General features: G+C 41.0%; 1 long non-coding RNA gene across 3 annotated transcripts in view; it reads right to left on the bottom strand.

Moving 5' to 3' along the window:
* Positions 1 to 5851: 5851 nt before the first annotated feature.
* Positions 5852 to 13802, bottom strand: part of LOC113490338 — a 66525-nt gene continuing 58574 nt past the window's right edge. For all 3 annotated transcript variants that reach the window (XR_003400205.1, XR_003400206.1, XR_003400204.1), the window contains 2 exons: positions 11779 to 11784; positions 5852 to 6846 (listed from right to left, as the gene is read on the bottom strand). This is a non-coding gene — a long non-coding RNA (uncharacterized LOC113490338). The remainder of the gene's footprint in view (positions 6847 to 11778; positions 11785 to 13802) is intronic.

Below are 13802 nucleotides of genomic sequence, written 5' to 3'. Positions count from 1 at the left end.
TCCCTTCCCTTCCCTTCCCCTCCCTTCCCTTCCCTTCCCTCATATTTGTGGTTAAATTTGTCATTAATTTTTAGGTTGGAAGGGATTCCATTTTCTTCACGTTTACGCACTGCAGCTATTCCAGTGCAGTTTCAAACACACTGCAAACAGAAGCCATTCAAAGTATCTCAAAGGGTATAGTGTTTATGAAATGAGTAAATCCAGAATTTTCTTGATCATCAGCAACAGGAAAAAAACCCACATCCAAAGTCAGTAGGGCTTGAATTTGCACTGGCTTCTGTTTCCCAGATTGCAACTACATAATTCAGTTGGAAAGGAAGACAAAGAAAGATAGTTGTGTATTATCTCAGACAGCTTTCAAAGTCATTTTAGACTTTGCCTATTTAGTGATGATTCTCATTCAACTGGGTTTGAAACTTGACAGACTCCTACTTTGGGTCACATTTCCTGAGGCAAACCCAAACTGGAAATTATCAGATTGCACAATACTCTCCCTGCTAGACCTCTCCCAGCTGCGGCTGCAACTGCTTGGCAGGGACACTGCAGTTCGGGAACATGTGACAAAAGAATATCCCTGATAATGCCTACAGAAGAAGAAAATGGCCATTCTCCATCTAGAGAAGTCATCTTGCCAGGATAGTGGGCTGTGTATGTCTCAGGAACACATGAATCCAAGAAATGTGGAGAACAGCAACATATGAAAAGACCTTATCAGTCACTGAGTATTATCTTTCCTGGCATGCACTCTGTTGTCTCCAGCAATCAGCATTTTAGGGTTTGAGATAATAGTTGCCTGGGTGCAGTAGTCTTAAACAGCCTTTAAACAATGTACATCCCATGAATATATGTCAGCCCTTAGAGAATTCATTTCTACATCTGGCTTCCATAATATCCTGTAGCAATGAGTTTGATTCTTAGGGAACTACCCAAAATAATTGCCAAATATTTTTTTTCTCAGTGATAATAACTAAATTAAGAGTCTGTCTTTAGCATATGTACATTGAGGGATTTTTCTATTGGCTGAATTACATCAGAATGTCTACTAGTCAATCGTGTAAAATCTTTACAAAAAATCTTTTCAAAGAGGTTTAGATTCTGCTGTCCTGAATGATTTTATGTCACATTTATGTCACATTTATGTCACAATTATGTCACATCTTGATTCTTCTTCATATCATTTATGAATATAATGAAGAGACTGGACCTCAGCACAGCCTTCAAGAGACATCATGAAAAGTTGAGAGGTTTTTTTCCTCCTCTTTTTTCCTGTGTTCTTATTCCACAAGAAAAATTACATTTTTATACCATTGCAGACCCATTTCATAAGGAAATTTCAGTCAGGGAACAAAAGTTAAAATGAAATATCTTTTCCTCAGTGAAGTTAAATGTATTTTAAAACACTGAACATTTTCACTGACAAGCAAAAGCACCTTTGCCAAAGTTAAATATCTCTGAAATTTTCAAAGTGATTTATATCTATTTAGTGTCTGTATTAGTCACTTTTCCTAGACTAAAAATTTTGCAGAAATAGGATCTGAAAAGAAATCTTCCTAGCACTCATGCAACTGGAACTTTTGAGATACTTGTGGGGAAAAAAGGCATCATACAGCAGACAAAGCAATAAGAGAAGTATGGAACTCAGTAAACAGATTAATATATTTCCAAAATGCTGTCTGCTGATCACTGCTAGTCTTAGGAGACTGACCGCAGAACCATAATAAAAATTGCTTCACTTATCTCATCTTTAGAGTGTTTTTAATTACATGTTCAATGATAAGGTTACATAATCTTCACAAGAAATAATGGAAGCTGTCCTGTGCTTTAAAAAGACTGCTTTAAAACTACTCTCCCTCACACATGTTAAATCTGGAGTAATTTTAGTAACTGAGAACAAATTTCAGCTTCCTCATTAAGGCATATGCTCTCTGAGAAGGAAATCACTGAAGCCATTAAGTAAGATCTCCGCAAAGCATACATCTCATCATGTATTTTCACAGTCATGATATTAATAAGTTGCATGGCTGCTTGTAAGGTAGAAAAGTTTTTCAGACTGACCCTTCTTTCTTGGACTAGTTCTCCAACTAATAAAAAACAATGATCCTTGCCTTCAGTTCAAACCCATATTTAATTCATGAAGGCATATTGTTACTGTATTTTTAGGTAATATCATCATAGAATCGCAAAATGGTTTGACTTGGAAGGAAGCTTAAAGACCACCTAGTTCCAACCCCCCCACCACAGGCAGGGACACCTTCCACTAGCCCAGGTTGCCCAAAGCCCCGTCCAGCCTGGCCTTGAACCCTTCCAGGGAGGGGACAGCCACAGCCCCTCTGGGAAACCTGTGCCAGAGCCTCACCACCCTCATGGGGAAGAACTTCTTCCTGATATCTAATCTAAATCTCCCCTCTTTCAGGTTAAAACTGTTACCCCTCATCCTATCCCCACACCCCTGATCCAGAGTCCCTCCCCCCTTTCCTGCAGCCCCTTTCAGCCCAGGGAGGCTGCTCTAAGGTCTCCCCGGAGCCTTCTCTCCCCCAACTCTCCCAGCCTGTCCTCACAGGGGGTGCTCCAGTCCCCTGAGCATCCTTGTGGCCCTATATGAACATGACTTTAACCTAATCCTTTTCTCACAGTAAGAATTAAAGAAATCAAAGCCCAAAATTATTGGTACTCTTATTGACATTTAAGTATCTGTTAAAATACTGTTACACATACAGAAAGGTAACACACATACTGACCACTGGAGCTCTTCCTACCTGAAAAAGACCAGATATTCTGCAAGAAAGGCAAGCAGTTGTCCTCACTATATTTTTGCATTCCCATGACTCTACAAGGGTAGTGAACGTCCTCAGCTGTGCCTTCAGTAGTCCATGTGTGTTCAGAGAAGTTGTCCACAGGGTTAATCACATGAAAAATATCTAAATGCAAGTGATTTCAGTCAAATCCAGAGATCATTTCAGCTAAGCCAGTAAAACCCAAGGCAACTCACACAAAGTGAATTTTCATAGTTCAAATCACTGTGACAAGAGTTATATCCTTGTCCTGTGTTGTTTAACATCTTTGTTGGTGACATGGACAGTGGGATTAAGTGCATCCTCAGCAAGTTTGCCAGTGACACCAAGATGTGTGGTGCAGTCAACAAGTTGGAAGGAAGGGATGTGCCATTCGGAGGGACCTGGACAGGCTGGAGAGGTGGGTCTGTTCAGTAAGGCCAAGTGCAAGGTCCTGCACATGGGGCAGGGCCATACCAAGCACAAATACAGGCTGGGCAATGAGTGGATGCAGAGCAGCCCTGAGTAGAAGGACCTGGGGTTATTAGTAGATGCAAAACTGACTGTGAGACAGCAACATGCCCAGCAGGTCGAGAAAGGGGATTCTGCCCCTCTGCTCCGCTCTGTGAGACCCCCTGCAGCACTGGGTCCAGCTCTGGGGGCACCAACAGCAGAAGGACACGGACCTGCTGGAGCAGGGCCAGAGGAGGCCATGGAGATGCTGGGGGGGCTGGAGCACCCCCTGTGAGGACAGGCTGAGAGAGTTGGGGGGGTCCAGCCTCTCCCTTCCAACCCAAACCATTCTATGATTGTGTAATTCATCAAAACAACACAAATGCAGAAAATATGAACCTCAGATAATAAGGAAGTGTTCTTAATAATACAAACCAGACTCTAAACTGCAACCAGGCAAAATATTATAAACTGTCAAGTAAATTCCTCTTAAATATGGATTTGAAGAATGATGGATTTCACACCAGGTGCTCCATGCAGGTTCAGGGCTAACTTTGATGTATGAACAAAACAAGTCTGGCACAGCAGACTGCTGTGAGGATGCAAAACACTTATGACCCTACTGTGTTTAAGGCCTGTGTCACAGTCTGGTTGCTGTGACCGAAGGAAGAGCCAAGCATGAAGTGCAAAAGGCTGCGCCAGAAGAAAGGGGAGCACACCTAGCTGCAGCCAGCCCAGCCTCCTCAACTACAAAAGCAGCAGGCTTGCCTCTGCAGAGCAGAGTACTCTGTTCCCACTCCAGCATAGTCTGTTCCGCTGATCTCCCCCAGCCTCTGCTAGCTCTCACTTCACAGCCTTAGGTCAGGAAAGTTCATTTTTGCCTGTAGTGCTGAGAAGCCTTGAACTGTCTCTGCGTGTATTTATGTGCAGTGAGGTTATTCGTGCAGCTGTTCTGCAGAAACCTCTGGTGACTTCCGTTTTCTTGAGCACACGCTCCACAAGGTGGGTGCCATAAGGTCCTACTTCACCCGTGAAACAGGGACTGGGAAAGAGAGGACCTACTCGGTTTACAGTTCAAGCTGGGAACTTTGGAAGGAGTGAAACTCAGTAAGCAATTATCTGTTTTAACATACAATATTTAATCTATTGAAGAATGACCTATCTGCAGTCTGTGCAGTTCCTCCTCCTTTTAACAGGCTGGAAACTTTCCTCCCCCTCTATAATCCACTCAGCCTAAAAAACTAAGAAAAAGATTCTCCATTGTCTTCTCAGTACTAAAAAACATGTGGACATTCCCACATCAAGACAGGGAAAGAGAAATCAATCAAAAGAAATAAATTAAACATAAATATATTAAGCAAACTCAGTAGTAAATCATGATATGACATGTATATCTTTCAGTCCAAGTATTACAAAGGTTTTACAGCTCATGAACAAACCTGCACACAGTCAACTACAGAAGAGTCTGTGTGGGGTTTGGCAATATTTGGCTATTTGGCATTATTTTGTGTGTTAAGCACTGGAAGAAGGTATCTCAGTTACATTTGCAGATTATATCAGACTGAACTGGAGTTTTTAAGGAAGGACTCAAAGTTTAGAAGATCTCTACAACCACAACGTTTGTCTGAAATAAGTAGAAGACAAGGCAACATAAATAAACAGTAAAAATATCAGACATAGATAAAACCAATCAACTGTGTAAATAGAAGATAAGTAGTGACTGGCTAGAGATCAGTTATGTAGGCAGGAGCTGGGGATTGTCCTGGACCACAGCTGAACATGAGTCAACGGTGCCTCACTTCTGGGAGACAGACACCCTCAGGACTGCCAAAGATGGGACACATGAAGTAATCCCCAAAACCCACTCTGCCCTGATAAGTGTTCAGATGAAGCATTGTGTCCATTTTTGAGGACGATGCTTTGAGGAAGACATCATCCAACCAGTGAGAGCCCAGAGGACAACTCTGCGATCCCTGTAAAGCACAGCCTGTTGAAAGGACGGGGAGAAATAACGCTACATAGAGAAGAAGGCAGAAAACAGAATAACATGGCTACAACAGTGTAATGTCTACCATAGAAAATCCCCTTACATGTAGGAAAAATAGTTAAATCCAGCCAATGAAAATGTTAACTGGGCAATGGGAAAACTAATAAAAGATAAATTAATGAAATCCTAACATAAATTGACTAAGCTTCATCTCATAAGGATGTTAAAAATTAGTTGAGACTAATATTACTGGAAAGGGTTTAAATACTGTTTAGTTAGGAGATGGACTAGCTGATTTTTGCCACCCAGGCTTTATGAGGAAAGTTCACATTTCTGCATCCTCTGGCTAAGACCAGAGGGACAAGTTGGAGAAGTTGAAAGGTGTCTTCCAAAAGCAGATTCCACAGAAAAGTTGCCTTGTGTATGTCGAATATCAACATTTATGTGAAAAATAGATCCTTCAAATATTTTCACATAAATAAAACACCTTTTCAAGTGATTTCTGGGTGAATGGAAAATAAGCAGGCCAGATGATGGCTGAACAATGACAGCGGATGGGGATTTAGAAAAATATTCTTTATTATATTGCAGTGTTCAAGTGGCTTTTTTTTTTTTTTTTAACTACTTCTTGACCATTTACCAGATGCCACCATGAGATGATACAGTCTATGAAACCCGCTGTTTAGGAAACACAACAGCGTAGACTTACACCACATGTGAACCGCAGTGGCAGCTGCATCAATCAAGATGCATATTCCTGGGTATTTGTACTCTTTAGTGTTTAAAAGGAACTGGCCTCTGTGATTCTCAACACCCCAAACACAAACAAAGCTGTAATAATGCACAACTTAATGAAAGCAAACTCTGTATAATACACACATACCCTGAAACTTGCAGGGTCTTTCAAGAGAAATTCTTAGCTCAGCCAAAATATACAGACAAAAGAAGAGGTTTAAATCCCTTCCAGACGCGGAGGCATGAGACACAAGGATATGTTCTATTTATTTAACAAGCCAGAGCTGGAGTAAGGGCCCTCACAACACAATTACAGTGGTAACAATAAAAAAATACAGCAAACCAAGTATTACAACCCATGAAAGATGAAGCCAGCATTAGGATTATGGAACCTGCACACCCAGACATTTTAATACCTACGCCAGACATAGTGCTGCATGATAATATGAACACAATGAAACACTAGAAATCTAAATCCAAGGAACAGATGGAAAGGGAAAGATTCTATGGTAAAACTACATTTCATTGAAGGTTTAACTCCCAGCTTCATGTAGAGCAGCCATCCATTAGAAGTCACCCTCAATTCATACTCCACAGCAGTTTGGAAATACTGCTTTTTCAATTCTAGATGTGAGGCAATGAAATATTAGATCCTTCTCTCATAGAAAAGATGGTGTATTCCTTGGATGATGTTGAGATTTCCTCTGTGGAGACAACATCCACATGGCATGGTAAATATGTCAGGAAGGGTTGACTGAGGCACATGTACAGGATGAATGCATAAAGACATTGCCCAAAAATATCTTCAGAAGTCAAGGCTCCCATGCAATAGAAACTCTGCTGCTGTGACACAGGATTTTACCCACAACTTTTTCACAGGGCCCTCTGTCAAATCCAGAACTAGAAACAGAAAGCAACAACAAAGGTAGGCCCAAACAACACTTATGGTTAAAAAGCAGCTGAGAGAAATTAAAGTAATGATCCTGCTTGTTCCTACAGGATACACAGAGGTTTTTCCTCAGAAATAAGAATCATAGAACCATACATCAAAAATCACATAGAGAACTGACATATCAGAATTACAGTCTTTGGTAGCTTGGCAAGACCTGAAGAACAAGGATCTGATGGAAAACTAGTGCTTTAGATGTTGGATTTTGCTTTGTAGAACGCAGGGAAGGCATTTACACTGAGGCAGAGACATTAACTCCGGAACAGCCACTGGTTGTTGTCACTCCTGTAGGATTGCTTTAAGATCCCTTTTAAAAGGTAAATGCCATAATCCCTAACGGTGTCCCATTTTGGCCTATTCTTGTGTTATCCTTGTGTCTCACAAAAACTTATAGGCATAATGGGTCAAATCACATAGAAGAGGATAAACTATATCATGGGAACCTGAGAGTTACTGTCTTCTGTTTGAAAAGGAAGCATTTGACAGAAATAATTTTAAACAGCATACCAAAAAAAAAAAAAAAAAATTTGAAACACAATATGTTTGTGATTGAGAATTTGGTTCCAGGTATGGTTTTCTTGGTAATAGTAACATTTTAACACTCTATGTGTAGAGACTTGCTTTAAACAGACTATGTCTTGAATTGATCAGCACAGATCTAGAAACAGCAAGAAAGACAAGTAAATTTGTTTGTTTCAGAGAGCCAGCAGAAACCAACAGCGATAGTAGCTGCTCTTCTCAGTGATGTTCATGCTGGACGGAAGGCTCCACACAGTCACAGTAGTCTCATGTCTCAGCTGACAGCTGGGTTACGAAAACATTACCGAGTGATTGGGAGGTTTGATGGATCTTGGTTTGAGTGGCAGTTGATCCCATACCTGATTCTACAGACAAATAAAGCAAGGGAGGGGTTCATGCTGAAGCAGGCCAATGTTTAAAACACCCTGAAGGTAGAGAATCTCATCAGGGTGAGTACCAGCTCAGAAATCATTAGCATGTGGCACACTGTAGCAACTCAAATGAGTCAACATTCATCATAGAAAAGCCCGCTGCTGTGTCTACACATTTAAAAACCATGTAAAATTGTACAGGGAGAAGATTTGGCCTCCCATCTCTCCATGATTTTTTCTACTCCTCTCTTTATTCAATTGCTTTATATGTTTTATGTTCACTTACTACTGGAGATCGTTCCTGTAGAAGCAATGGGTCATGCTGTTAAATGAAGCCCATGTACAGGTTTGTCTTTGCAGTACCAAGCCTTCCACTAACACTGTTTTAATCAACGGGGAGAATTTCCTCTTTTCTACTGGTCAGCACCAGACCCAAGGAAGATATAAACTCCATGTACCCTAGAGATCAAAAGAGCTCTTTCAAGAGGAAGAACAGCGGATAACTGTAAAGGAAGTTACAGCTGTTTGCCATTTAATGAAGTTAAATGCATGTGTAAATGTTTATAGACTCCAGCCTGAACTTAATTTTTTTAGAATCAAGACTTTTGCAACATAATCCAATACTCCACTATTTTTCCTGGTGGATTGCTGGCTGTGCATAATTCCATAATGCTTCATGCATCTGAACAAACTGAAACACCCTCCTACCTACCTAGCTCACATGAGTGGTATAGTGTTTTGTTCCTGAAAATAACCTTTATGCAAACCATCCATACTAACATGATTGGTTCCTTTTTCAGTCCAACCTTTACCCTTCTCTCTCCTCAATATGTAGTTATTAGATACTCTTTGAAAACATCAATAGCAAGAAGAAGGAATCCACTCACATTTCTGGGTAGGGGTCAAACACTACTTACGGATTGAATAAATGGTTTCCTCGAAGCAAGGCAAACTTTCAGTCTCTCATCTGGAAAATATTATGCCAGCAGAAGCTCAGGATCAACTATTACCTGACGAGTCTGAAGCTGTTATCTGTTGATTTTTACTCTTTCGGGTAGGGGAGGAAGCAATATATACATCTGAAAACAAAGAGTTTAAAATAAAGTCTTTGTCATCAGGTGAGCATAAAAGTCAGAGGCAATTTACAAAACACCGTAGAAACCTGATTTATTTTACTTATATTTAGGGAAAAGAGAGACTCTTTTACTAGTGTGGGATTGTTCCTTTCCTCCAATCTCTAAACTGTTTGTTCACCCTAGTGAACCAACTTCATGCTCACTAAACATAAGCAGCCTTACAGAAAGACCTCCAAGAAACACCCACTGGCTCCCCTGCATCACTGCTTGCTGGTATCCCTGCAGACATGCAGCTAGAAGAATTTACATAATAGCTTTGAGATTAGAGGCATTTTATGCTTGAGGAATCAGAGTGGATAGCAAGCAGTGCTGGGTAAATGTCTATAATTAAGTAATAATGATGTATGTTATCTGAGTAAAGATCACAGTAAATTTCTTTCCACAAATGGCTGATTAATCCCAGTTAGAGCTGCTACAGAAAAATCAGATGGGTCCCTGTTTTTTCTATTATATCTCACTCTTGGCTTCTCTCTTAAAGCTTTTCTCCACTCTGCTTTCTTGTGATTCCCTTGCCACTGTGTGTCAGAGCCCAGGAACTCTGTTTCTGGGCAAGGAAAACAGTCCATCATTCATCTCCACTGGCTCTAGCAGCGAAGAATTGCTAGCTCCTACAGTGGCACTGGATATTAATGGCATCCTTGTAATAGAGAAGGGGAAGCAATTGACTCTCAACACAAGCTGCATTGAAAGGACTGTTGCAGCATTTACTTCTCAAAGGACGAAATATCTCTGAATGTCAATGGCCCCCATGCAGCCTCCACCTCTGTCTCATTGACCTCCGGGCAGGACAGACAGTGGTAGGAGCAGGGAAAGTGCTACCCCAGCTCACAGACTTGGCAGAGATCCACATACAGGCTCAGCATGACAAGCTGTCAGACCAATAAAATGTTTTGACCTTGAACTCCCCACCAGAAGGCAGGAGAGTGGCATTGCCATCACCGGCAGCCCTGTCCTCTAAATTCAAGGCACAAATCTCTAAATGGTTTACCGGCACTCACACAGCAATGTGCCAATCCCAAAACAATCAACCAAACCCTGCAATGAAATGCTTCCCCTCGTCCACCCCCTCTCTCCTCCCTGCTTGCCCCATGAAACAAAACACTCCTGTTTCTCTTTCTGTCAGACCAGAAGACTACAAGACCCATATTTAAACTCAGATAAAATAAAAGCATGTCCCTTATGGCCAAAGTGTAAGATGTCATTTAAATAAACTTTCACAAAAATCACAAAGTGCTCTGCTATAAATGAGTGATTCTTAACGCAGCCAGTGATCAACAAACTCACTTCCTAATTAACTGTAAGAGCGTAATGAGGAACAGGGCGTCCTTTGTTTTGCCAGCCCGTGTGAACTCCAGCCACAAGTCCCCAGACTCTCCTAACTCCTGCATTCGGAGCTTGTAATTAGTACATAAGGAACCAGGTACTACAGCAGCAGCCCCTTTGACAGTAGTCCCATTCACAGCCAGCCAGATGTGAAGAGCGTTCAAAGGAGGCCGACTGACTCACATATTGCGTGGTGTTGTATGACACTATAATCTCTCGTTTTCAGCCCTACAATCAACAGGCACTGTCATTTTTGATGCATTCTAATTAGCTGGTAAGGTTTACAGAAAAGTTGAGAGATGCAAGAAGAGCTACTGAACTGTCTGGTGGAGGGCAGGTTGGTCAGTGTGTCTAATAGTTCCCAAATGACACCCAGCTTCATTAGCAGCAGAGGTTTTCATGCTGGTATGATAACAATTGGATCGTGATGTGTGCAATTAATTTAAGGACCTTTCAAATATGCCTCTTTTCAATATTAGCACACAAAATAAAAAGAAAATTGGAAAAATGCACACAGAAAAAGATCACGATGAACAAAAGCAAACCTCCAGCAGAGGCATGAGGAAGTCTCCAAGGGGACCTCACTCAAACATCCCCACCAGCTATCCCTCTCTGAACAGTGAGACACTGTTCATTCAGTTCTCCAACCAGAAAATCCAACCTCTGTGGCAGCAGACCAGATTCAGAGGTCAGGAGCCACTGTTATCTCCCTTGCGGAGTGTCTTGGATGAGCTCAGTATCTTCATATGGACTGATGCCCAAGAGCAAAGGGGCATGTCCCCTCCACCAGTCAGTAGAAGGTAGTGGTAGAAGTTTAAAAGTGATAGTCTTATTAACATTTTTGCCTGTAAACAGCTCCTCTGAAAGAAAGAAAACGGATTCCTCCTGTATCTGACAGTTTTACTGTCCTCCAGGTGAGACGGCATAGAGAATGCAATGTGTGTTCAAAGCCCCATCCCAGCCAGACAACCAGCAGCTTTCTGAAAACAATAAAAATATTTGTAGAGCAATGCTGTGTTGCAGCACTTAATGAGCAGAGCAACTCCATTCAATGATTTGCATAAGCACCTGTATGAATACATGTTTAGTACGGGCTTACAAAGAGCTGTTACAGAAAGGTTTGTGCAGCCAGCTTGCCTCTGTCAGGTCTGGTCTGAGAAGCATATAGACACAGAGTATAAGAGAATAGCAGGTGAGCTATAGATAATTACTGAGCACCATCAATAAATTATGAACTGCAAATGAATCACACTAACAAATAAGCTGACGAGCCACAGGCTGCTACCTGCTCACATTAATCATTCACTGAATTACTTTGAATATAATAATAATAATAATAATAATAATAATAATAATAATAATAATAATAATAATAAACAAACATATTCAAATAGAAATATCAAGTTTGCTTGTAAAATAGGATATAGAACCAAACCAAATGTGTTGAACATAAATTGTACCTTTGGATTTAATTCTAATTAGTGGTGAAACAAAGATGCAAGGAAGAACATTTTTCAAAACTGTGCACACATACCAGATACTATCAAATGAAAAATCCCTTTTGAAGAAAGAGATTCTCTATGCTTATCATATGTTGGAGAAGCAGCCCTGTACTTATACTTGCAGACAAGCAAGTCATTCATCTAGAAGCAATCTTCAAACTGTGAGGCATTATCAGGTTGTTCGTTCACTTTGTTTCTTTTGTAGATGAATGAGTTCAGGCTATCTCTGATGTGGTGATGAAATCCTTCTCCATCTGGTTCATGCCTCTTAGCCCCTCAGAGACAAGTTACGCTGCACTGCATCCAGTTATCTCAGGTTAGTCTCAGTTACTCCAACAGCACAGAGGATCAGAAACAAGAGACTTTTGCAAAGCCTCTTCCTGAAATCCACAGCTGTGATGGAGTCTGAGCAGGAAAGAATTACAAAAAACCTTACAACTCACATCCTGTGGGATTTATCCTCTTGCCTAGATATACCTGCACCTCTAGCAGCTTTCCTCTAGCAATGATCTAAAGATTAATAACAGAACTATAAAGCAGGGAAATGCCATGACGAGGAAGAGAGCTTTTCAAATAGCACCTCTCTTCCACTGTAGTCTGTGGTTACGTATGACATCAGTAACGCTGCTTATTATGTGTTAGGCAACATCAAGCACCACTTAGATGCATTACTCATCTATTTATCCAAGTCAAAACCAATGTGAGAAAAAGTGATGTGACATAGGCACTATAGCCTTTTTAACAATACTATTACTGAGGAATTATTAATGACGTACCCTCTGCTGTGTTTGACCTCCAAGCAAGTTGATATTTGTTCTCAAGGTGCATAATCTCGCTGAGTTTGAATATGTGAAACAAGGTAGACTGCTGGAGCTCATACACTTCATTTCAGGATCTGACCTGTATTTTTTCTGGAAGTCTTTTCTCCTGTTGCAGTTGATGGGTATTAGAAGCACACAGCCAGCCCGTCTAAAGTCAGCTGACGGCAGCTGAGACCACTGCATGGAAATCCATGCATCCTAGCTGCCACCCAAGAATCACACTCAAAGTAGCCTAACATATAAACAGAAATTTCTATATTTTATCAAAACACAGTTATTCCAAAATCTTGGACAGTCATGTGTTCAACATGTGGTAGCAGGAGAGGGATGGGACAAGAAATTCCTATAAAAGGAGACTGTCATGTGTTTGTTTAAATCAATGGATCTCCACCACATGGTTTGACTGATGTTCTTCTTGTCGCTTTCTATTTCATTCCACATCACTCACAGCGACAATTCACATTGAATGGCTTTTGGGTTTTTGGCCTTTCTCAAATTCTTTTTTGCTCTCTCTTAAAGAGGATTCTGAACTCAGGAAGGTTGGCATGCAGGACATGCACATGAATCCACCTGACTCGTGCATTAGAAAAGTCACAAATTCTAGAATTAGATAATAAATAAAAACAGCAGAGAAATCATAGACTTCTGTCAATCAGTGATTGAATTTTATCATCATCAGTATTACTGTTCAAGACTACTGCTCATTTGTTGTGATTTTTGCAGTGCTGCATTTCCCTAACCAGGAATTTTTGAAGAAAGAGGAAAGCTCTGTCCAACCTGCTTTGTCTTGTTGATATCACCCTCGGTTGCCTGTCTATCTGCTCCTCCATGGTCACACAGAGCAAACAGTAGACATCAGATCCCAGCTCAGCTTATGCACAGCAGATAGCTGGAGCTCAGTCATGCCTGCGTAAAAGCCTGGCTGCGAAAAAAACAGGGAGAAGGAGACATCGCTGTACCCGAATCATCTTGCACCACTTTGGTGTGTGTGCTGACAGGCAGTAGCTGAGAGGGAAGCTGCGGTTATTGCTATGTTAACAGGTCTCTCCATAAATCCATCATATTAGGGGAGTCCTTATGTGACGTGTGGGAATTAAGATAGGTGGAAAACAGGAAATACACACCAACAATAAAACTGGGTTTTAATCAAAAACACATCTGGTGAAAGAAAGGAATGATTTCAGCTTGAAGAAGTGCGCACAACCCCAAGCTAAGTTTATCGACATGAGCTACAG

The sequence above is a fragment of the Athene cunicularia genome (genome assembly GCF_003259725.1).
Source record: "Athene cunicularia isolate RWA chromosome Z unlocalized genomic scaffold, athCun1 chrZ_part3, whole genome shotgun sequence".
In the NCBI taxonomy this organism is placed as follows: domain Eukaryota; kingdom Metazoa; phylum Chordata; class Aves; order Strigiformes; family Strigidae; genus Athene; species Athene cunicularia.
This window is presented reverse-complemented; position numbering and strand designations above follow the sequence as displayed.